Source organism: Chinchilla lanigera, unplaced genomic scaffold (genome assembly GCF_000276665.1).
Source record: "Chinchilla lanigera isolate Chin_1 unplaced genomic scaffold, ChiLan1.0 scaffold00065, whole genome shotgun sequence".
Classification (NCBI taxonomy): domain Eukaryota; kingdom Metazoa; phylum Chordata; class Mammalia; order Rodentia; family Chinchillidae; genus Chinchilla; species Chinchilla lanigera.
Window position 1 is genome coordinate 9,373,096 of NW_004955466.1, and position 9,048 is coordinate 9,382,143.

Genomic DNA, 9,048 nt, shown 5'->3' on the forward strand with positions numbered 1-9,048 from the left:
CCAGCCACATGGCTCCCCATGCCCTGGGGGCCCTCCCTCCGGGGACCTACGAGGCAGGAAGCTAGCCAGCCGGAAGACCGGCGCTCCCCGCCTGTGGCTCCCTGTGTGCTGGAAGCCCTCCTTCCAGGAAACTATGAGGCCGGGAGTGAGGCACCAGTCCAAAGACCGGCGCTTCCCATCCGAGGCTCCCCGTGTGCTGGGGGCCCTCCCTCCGGGAGCCTACGAGGCAGGAAGCTAGCCAGCTGGAAGACCTGCGCTCCCCGCCCATGGCTCCCTGTGCGCCGGAAGCCCTCCTTCCGGGGAACTACGAGGCCAGGAGTCTAAAAGAAATCTAAATAGGACCTTGGAAAAAACATATAATCAATTTTATGTTTAAACTAGGCATGGTTGCACATGCTTGTAATCCCAGCTCTTGGGAGTCTGAAGCAGGAAGATTGCCATGAGTTTGAGGCAAGTCTGGCTACCTAGTGAGTTCGAGATCAGCCTACCTCAAAGAAAATATCTATTTAATAGCATAAATAACACCTTCTAGGCACATAAGATATAGTTCATAAAAATTACAAATTTTTGTGAATTATGTAGATTCTGTAGATTTTTCATTGATGAGTCAAAACAATTTCCACCCACAGCATCAAATTCAACCTGTGCATGAGATGGTGTAAATCATTAGAACTCACCACTGGAAGGAATAATGCATTTTAAACTAAGTGTTGAGAAAAGATCTACTACGTGTACAGCACCATTCAACACAGAAAGGGGTGCAAGTCATGCATTGAAAACTCTGTATTTATCAAGCTCTTTTTTCCCCCCTGTACTAAAAATTGAACCCAGCGTCTTTGCTCTGATCTATATCTCCACCCCATTTTAAAAACTTTTAATTTGGGGCTAGGGATGTAGCTCAGAGGCATAGCGCCTACCTGGCAAGCATGAGGCCCTGAGTTCAATTTCCAGTACCAAAAACACCCCCCAAACTTTAAATTTTGAGGCAAGTTCTCACTAAATTGCCCAATCTGGGCTTGAAGTTGTAATCCTCCAGCTTCAGCCTCCCAGTGTACCAGGATTACATGTGTGTATCACCATGCCCATCCCAGACTCTTACATGTGTCACAGCAATGCTAATAAAATACCTATGAGAAATAATTCATTATTCAAATTTTACTTTATAGCAGTTCCAAACCTTGACAGAAATATTTAATAAAAGATGTCCACCTGAATTTTAAAAGAACAATATGTACATCTCTTAGGGAGACAGCAAAAAGTACTATCCTTTGTTCCAGTAGGCAAGACAAAAAACTTTTGTGCGGTAGTCACACCAAAACCATGAAAAGGTTAAAAGAAACAAGGTGAGTACTTGAAACATGCATTACTAAAAGAAAAATCTTGACCTGTTATAAGTACCAGTGATTTCCATGGCCTGGTGAGTTATGTGCATCATATCTGGGTTATTCATCCATAAGCATTGGGTTCAGGATTGTTAGATGATTTAGACTGTCATCACCAAAATCATCATCCCATACAAGTTCTGTCTGAATTCAACATCAGAAACTGTAGTAACATAGAATAAACAATTAGGAAAAATTTACGCTGTCCTCCACTTAAATTCCCAAAGGCAATGTTCAGTCCTTGCAATTTTACCTAATTTGGACAGACTCTTCTTGGTCATTTAACATTATTTTGAAACTGATTAAGGGTAAACCTTTTAATGGATTATCAATAAAATGCTCTAGATGACATATATCATAATCTCTCACCTCTGAAAAGAATTAGGTTAGTCAAGTACCATGTATGCAATAAATATATGGTATGTGTCAAACCCTATTAAATATGGCCTATGTACGAACAATATCTACCTTTTACTGATTATTTCCTCTTTACTAGAATCTTTATTTGTTCAATATCTGATGTAATATTGTCAATATATCTTCAAAGTAGTTGTTATTATCTGTGTTTTACAGATCAGAAATAGAGGCTCAAACAAATTAATCCACTTACTCAAATCTCCACAGCAAGCGAATGGATAGAATTTAAACTTTGCAAACACTATTTTTTTTGCTGTTTTGTTTTTAATAACATAAAACAAGTTCAAAATATAACCTTGCTGACATCAAGCAACAAAGAGCCTCTGACCTGGGGAGGTAAACACAGAGCTTTACTTTTGGTTATAGTCTTAACTACTAGGGCACCACATGTGATTTAGGAAATTCAGTTCATCTTTTTGTTTTGTTTTGTTTTTTTCCTCAGCACTGGGGATAAAACTCAGAGCCTTCACACTGAGCTAGCTCTGCAGCCCTTTTTATTTTTTATTTGAGACAGGATCTCACTAAGTTGCCCAGGCTGGCTTTGAATTTATGATCCTCCTGCCTCAGTCTCCTGAGTAGCTGAGATTACAGGCATGTACTAATGTGCCCCAACATTTTTCACAGATATAAAATAACGGTATTGGATCAATTGGTGGTTTTTTTTTTTAGAGTCTCGCTATGAAGCCCAGGCTGGCCTCAAACTCAAAGCAGTTCTCCCAAGAGCTGGGGATCCAGGTGTGTGCCACCACATCTGGCTTGGATCAACTGGTCCTTATGGCCCCTTCCACTTTCAAGATTGCACTGTAGCACCATACAACAACCCGGATTCTCAGATAGAATATCTATTTTTCCAGTAATAGTCCACTAATAATCCACTCTAGTAATAGTAATCCACATCCCTTTAGGGAGAATCATCCCTTCCTCTCTTGGTATAATTCCTTCCTTTTAGGTCCTTGCAGGACTGGGCATAGGACCTAACTGGGTCAGTTAGAGTAAGTCTCAGGAATTGTTTTGGAGAGAAAAGCCACCTTGTTCCCCATACATTGCTGGAAATTAGGACGATGAGGCTTTGGAATTCCTGGGGGCTTGCACTGAGCCATGGAGCAACAAATTCTGTTTTCATAGGTCTGTTTATGTTGGGATTTCCCGCTACCTGTTCACAGACATCACAAGAGTAGTAATTCTTAAGGGAGGGGGTCAATTTGCATTGGGAAAGGATTTTCCAAAGCTGGAAAATTTATCCCCAGAATCCTTGGAGTAGGAATCACTTTCTTCAGCCAGACTGGAAAGAAAAAGAGGCACATTAGAAAAGAGAAATGGTTTGCAACCTCATTGTAAATGATTTTGAAAGCTGCAGGAGGACTAGATTTGATCAATATGTCAGATTTTATTTTTCAAAAAAGATCCTCAAATTTCTGGTTCTACTTGTTCTCTTCTGAACCTTGACATTCTCCTATGAAGAAGTGGAATCTTGATCTTTCATCCATTGATCTTTGGCAAGCCTTTGGAACTGTCTCAACAAATAGAGTACCACTGAAGAAGCTGCACATGGTGGCACACACCTGTGATCTCAGCAATTTGGGAGGCCGAGGCAGGAGGATCACAAGTTTCAATGCAGCCCAGGCAACTTAGTGACTTAGTAAAACCCTGCCTCAAAAAATAAAATAGATCTGGGAATGTAGCTCAGGGTGAAGAAGTTAACAACCCTCAGTACCAGAAACAAAAAAGAAAAGGAAAGAAAATCCCAGTTCTTGGGAGAAACTGTTGGAATGTCCTAAGTGACTAGGTGATCAGGGTATCTTCATTATCTCTCCTGATCCCTGATGGTATATGCTAATTAGATGACTAAAGGTGGGCTCCTAGATACTTTAAACAAATGTGACAGCCCAAGATGGTGGTTGATGTCACCAAAAACACCCAGCCCTGTGATTAACGGTTGAGGTTTTTAGTTGGTTGTCATGTGCGGAGCCGAAGAATGCCGGAGATTGAGTCACACAGCAAATGAGTCCATTAATCATGCCTATGTGATGTAACCTTAACAAAGAAACTCTGGACACGTGGATGTGGTGGGAGAGTGACGCATATCAACTCCATGGTGGGGGGGGGCAAGGGTAGTGTCACACTTGGAACACTCAGACCTTACCCTATAGGTTTTCCTCTTTGATTGCTCCTGATTTATATCCTTTAACTGTAATCACAAATATAGCACCTTCCTGAACTTTTAGTCATACTAGGGAATTTTCCAACTTGAAGGGATGGTGAAAACTCCTGGATTTGTAGGTAGCTGGTCAGAATTGAGGATGGCGTGGGGACTCTCAAACTTGTGGGTGGTGACTGAAGTGAGGAAAGTCTTGTGGATGATTTTGACCTGTGAAGTTTGGTCTTACTCTGAGCCATGGGAGCTGGAAGTCAGTGTCTGGCTCTAGCTAAGGTCCAAGCTGACAGTGGGTCAACCATCAGACGCATCAGTGAATAAGCCTGCAGCTGATTGTAATATTTAGTTGTCAAGTTACATTTAGCCTTTGGGTCTTTCAACTGATGTCCTAGGCAACATGGAAGAGAAATAAATCATCTGCAATAAATCCTGTCCAAATTCCTGACTCACAGAATCTAATAACATAAAGTTTTTATGCCACTGCATGTGAGGGAAGTTTGTTACAGAGCAAAAGATAACTGGAATGTGTCTTTGTGCCTACAAGTGGGATATGGTTGTAACACAAGTTTAAATATGAAGCAGTGGCTGTGAGACAAGATAACATACAGAAATGAAAGGGCCTTCAGGAAGATTAGCCAAGGATCTTGAAGCGTTATTTAGTGGAAGTCCTGTGGCCCTCAAGAAAACTTAACAGCTTGACAGACTGCATGGTTCTGAGTTCCATTCCAGAAAGGGGTGGGGGCAGACACACACACACACACACACACACACACACACACACACAGAGAGAGAGAGAGAGAGAGAGAGAGAGAGAGAGAGAATTAGAAATTAGAGGAAAACACATCTTAGTCATGTAATTACAGAAAGTTCACATACACTGTTGACTATAGTAAAGTAGAACAAAAGGGATTTATAAATGAACTGGCTAATCTAGCTAAGAGAACTTCCAGGGATAGTGTTAAATATGTTTCAGGGATTCTTTTAGCTGCTTTAATAAATATGAAGAGAGATAAGCTAAAGAAAGATCTGTCTGACTGAGTGGTGGTGCACACCTGTAATCCCAGCACTCTGAAAGGCTAAGGTAGGAGGATCAAATGTTGGGCTATTTAGCAATTTAGGAAGACCTTGTATCAAAATAAAAAATAAAAATACCCTGGGTTCAATCCCTAGTACTATAATCAATCAGTGAATGAATCAACCGGAAATAAAAGATCTGTAGGACTTGCTGTGTTCAAAAATAAAAACTTTTGTATTCCCTATCTTTCCATAAAGCAAATGGTGCTAAAAGTAAGAAAGAGACCAAATCCTGGAGGTTGTATGTGGGGTTGTGGAGACTGTGGTTAGGAAAATTTAATCTAAAAAATTAAAACATACAACTGTAAACCTCTAATTAAGGCTTCAGAACTATTTAAGATAAAAAATCAGAAGCCTCTCTAAAGATCTCGGGTACCGTGCCTCATAGATCCTCTGTATTAAACCAAAGCGCTTCCAAGATCCTAAGCGAATTTTTTTTAGCAGCCTTACAGTGACCTCCAAGTAGGGAAGGGTTTATCTCAAAGACATTCAGTGGAGCATAAATTGATACAAAAGAAACACACACATTTTTAGTGGAATTTTATCGGCTTTTACTGTCCACCATGAAAAAAGTTTCCATATCCCTGAACTTCTATGGGTCGGAAGCAGTCTGAAAAGACTATTAATCTGCAAACACAAAACAATTTAGAAAAAGGAAGACTATCTCAGAGAGTAGAATTAAGAGTTTAGGGGACATAGTTAGGAACTATGGAAAAATCATTCCTAGATAAATGGACTAAGCCACAACCAAATAATTTGCAATTTGTACCCAGGTGGATTTTAGAATTGCCATGGGTCAGCTGAGCACTTTGTACCTCCATATCGCCTTTGAAATGGAGGGGTTATAGCAGTTTTTGTAACATTGCATTTTGGGTGTGTGGAGGAGGAGAATTTGAATCTTAGTTTACAAATCTTTAGATTAAAGGCTCAAAGGTACTCAGGGAGCTATGCCCAACCACCACACCTAAGAAATCTCATCTCGATCTGGATATGGTTTAAATGAGGAAGTATTGAACCTAAGCCTCATCACGATGCTTCAGTACAATAAACTTTAAGGGGTTCTTCATGAAGATATGATAAAAGTTTACAGTGACAGATGTGCCAGTTACCCTGATCTGAGCACACATTGTATGTACCCTCAAAAATGTCTGATGAATGTTTGTCAAATAAAAATAAAAATATCCCAAAATAAACATCAGGGATATTTTTGTTGTTATTGGTACTGGGAATGTGGTCCAGGGCCTTGTACCTGTTAGGCTAGTGCCGTATCACTAGTTATATCCGTATTCCCAAACCTCTGCTTAAAATTTTTATCTTAGAATATTGAGACAGGGTCTTGATAAGTGACCTCAAACGTGTGATCTTGCTGCCTTGGTTCCTGAGCAGCTGTGGCCACAAATGTGAGCCACTATGTCTGGCTCGAGGGGCTCTTGAGGAAGAAGTTAGGGAGCTTTGCATGTGGCAGGGCTGTGTGTTATTATGCATTGAGGGCAGACTGTGGCAGGTTGCATTTTACCCGAAGAGTCACAACTCCAGTTCTACTCCCATGTACACGCTCTTCTAGAACCTTACATTTCCCCTTCAGGAGCTGAAATCTATGTCCCTTTTCTTTGAAGTTAGGTGAGCTCTTCCACCTCCCTGAGCGATACCATGTAGCAGAAATGACACCATCAGACATCTGTGGCTAAGTCTCAGAAGCTGTTGCAAGACAGCAGTGAAAATGGCACACAAAAGGCCTTGGAAATGATCCTGTCTTCCACAAAAGCAGTGGAAATGCTGGAGAAATTGTCCAAATCTTGTCTGTCTGCAGAACTCTAGAAATTAAAGGCTCTTGTCAGTTTCAGGAAAATTTATTCAAGAAAAATAATTGAATCTTGCTAGGAAAAGTGAGCTTTAGGTGTTTTAATTTACCCTATTCTTGAAGTCTTCTCCCCAGCTCCACGGTATGCTTAAAAATGAACAACCTGCCACTGTAGAGAAAACCAACAGCAGAAAAACCCCAGAAGGGGTAGAAGAGCCCAGGAGCACCTTCAGACCGCCATGTCCAGAGAGCCATCATTATCGTTACCTTCTTGGTGGCTGACTGGTGTATAAACCTGTGTGCAACCCAAAGAGCATACATATTTGCAAAATACCTGAAGGGGCCCTAAGCGTTCACCTCTGCTAACTCTGAGGTTCTTCAAGGGCAGCAGTAAAACCATGGGCCCAAATGTGTACTGCATGGTGTAGTGTGCCCCAAGCCCCCTGACAAACACTAGGAGCTGTGTCCCAGGCATTTAGGGAAATTTATGTGTAATAATTAACTGAGTACTAAGCTAACTAAACAGACACTTCAGTGAGCATACATGACAAAGAATATAGAATTTATAGAACTTATTAAAAGAAATTACTAAAGAAAAAACAACATAGTACTAGAAAGAGAATATCAGTACCTATATATTATCCTGAGATTCACGTGTGTGTGTGTGTGTGTGTGTGTGTGTGTGTGTGTGTGTTCCTAGGGATTGAAAGCAAGGCTTTTGTACTGAGCTATATCTCTGGTCCTTTTTACGTTTTATTTTGAGACCAGGTCTTGCTAAGTTGCTAAATTGCCCAACTTGGGTTTAAACTTGTGATTTTCCTACCTCAGACTCCCAGAGTGCTGGTTACAGACATGCCACCATACCAAGCTAGGCTCACATTTTTATACAGGCTAACATCCCACAATCTGCCATTAGCGAGCTTGAGTGCCAGGAAAACTGGTAGTATAGGTCTAGTCTGAGTCAAAAGGCCTTAGAACCAGTAGTTCTGAGGGCGTAAGTCCAAGTTTAAGGGCAAGAGAAGACCAACATCACAGCTCAAACAGTCAAATAGAAAGCAAATTTTTTTCTGTCAGCTTCTTTGTTCTTCTCAAACCCTTGATTAATTGACAATGCTTGTCTGCATCAAGAAGACAATCTGCTTCATTAATCAACAGATTCAAATGCTAGTCTCTTGCAGATAAGTAATACCCTCACAGACATACCTTACTTATCTTGCAGATAAGTAATACCCTCACAGACATACCCAAAAATAAAGTTGGAAGCCAGAAGACGTTGGGGTGGCATATTCAGAGTGCTGAGAAAAGAGATGGCCAATCAAGAGTTCTTTATGGAAGAGGTGGGTCATTGGGGGTGTGACCTGAAAGCTTTATATACCTCCCTGGATCTTGAACTCTCTCTGCTTCCTGTCTGCTATGTCACGAGCAGCTCTTCACTGCTATGCCATCCTGCTGTGGAGCCAGATGACTATGGACTAAAATGTGAACAAAAGTAAATCTCTCTTCCTTTAAGGGTATAAGGCATTGTGTCTCAGTAACAAGAAAGTGACTGAGATAGAGTTTGGTACTACAGAAATTGGGTTGTTGTTGTGAATGTATTTGATCATATGGTTCAGAAACCTCTGGAACTGGATTGTGGGAGAAGTCTGGAAAGATTTGGAGAAGTCAGATGGAGAAGCAACCCTATAATTTTGTAAGCTGAGCTTAATGGAAGATTCTGGTCAGAACTCAGAAGACCAGAATGTTGATAGAAATGCAGCCAGTAAAGACCAGGCTGAACATGTTTCAGTTGGGGACAAGGACTCCCTTCGAATTTTGGATGCCAGGTCATATGTGTTATGTTCTGGCAGAAAATTTGTCTACATTTTGTTCATATCCTGAGATTTTATGGGAAGCTAGAATTAAGGGAGGTGGACTAAACAATCTAGTAGAGGAAATTTCAAGACAGCCCAACCTTGGGGCTGTGGTACAGGTTGATGGATTTTAGCCAGCTCTACATTGAGAATCAGGAGCTGAGTGATTTAAAGTCTTTAGTTTCCCCAGAAATTAAGCTTTTGTAGAGTCAGGATCTATAAAGTTTTGGCAGAGGAGATCTTGGTTGCTGAAAATATTAGCATTGAAAAAAAGGTAGGTACTTTACAACAGGACAGTTGAAAAGATATTTTAAGTGTGCTGCAGGAACTGGCAAGACACTACCCTTTGCAGGTTCAAAATTGCAAAAG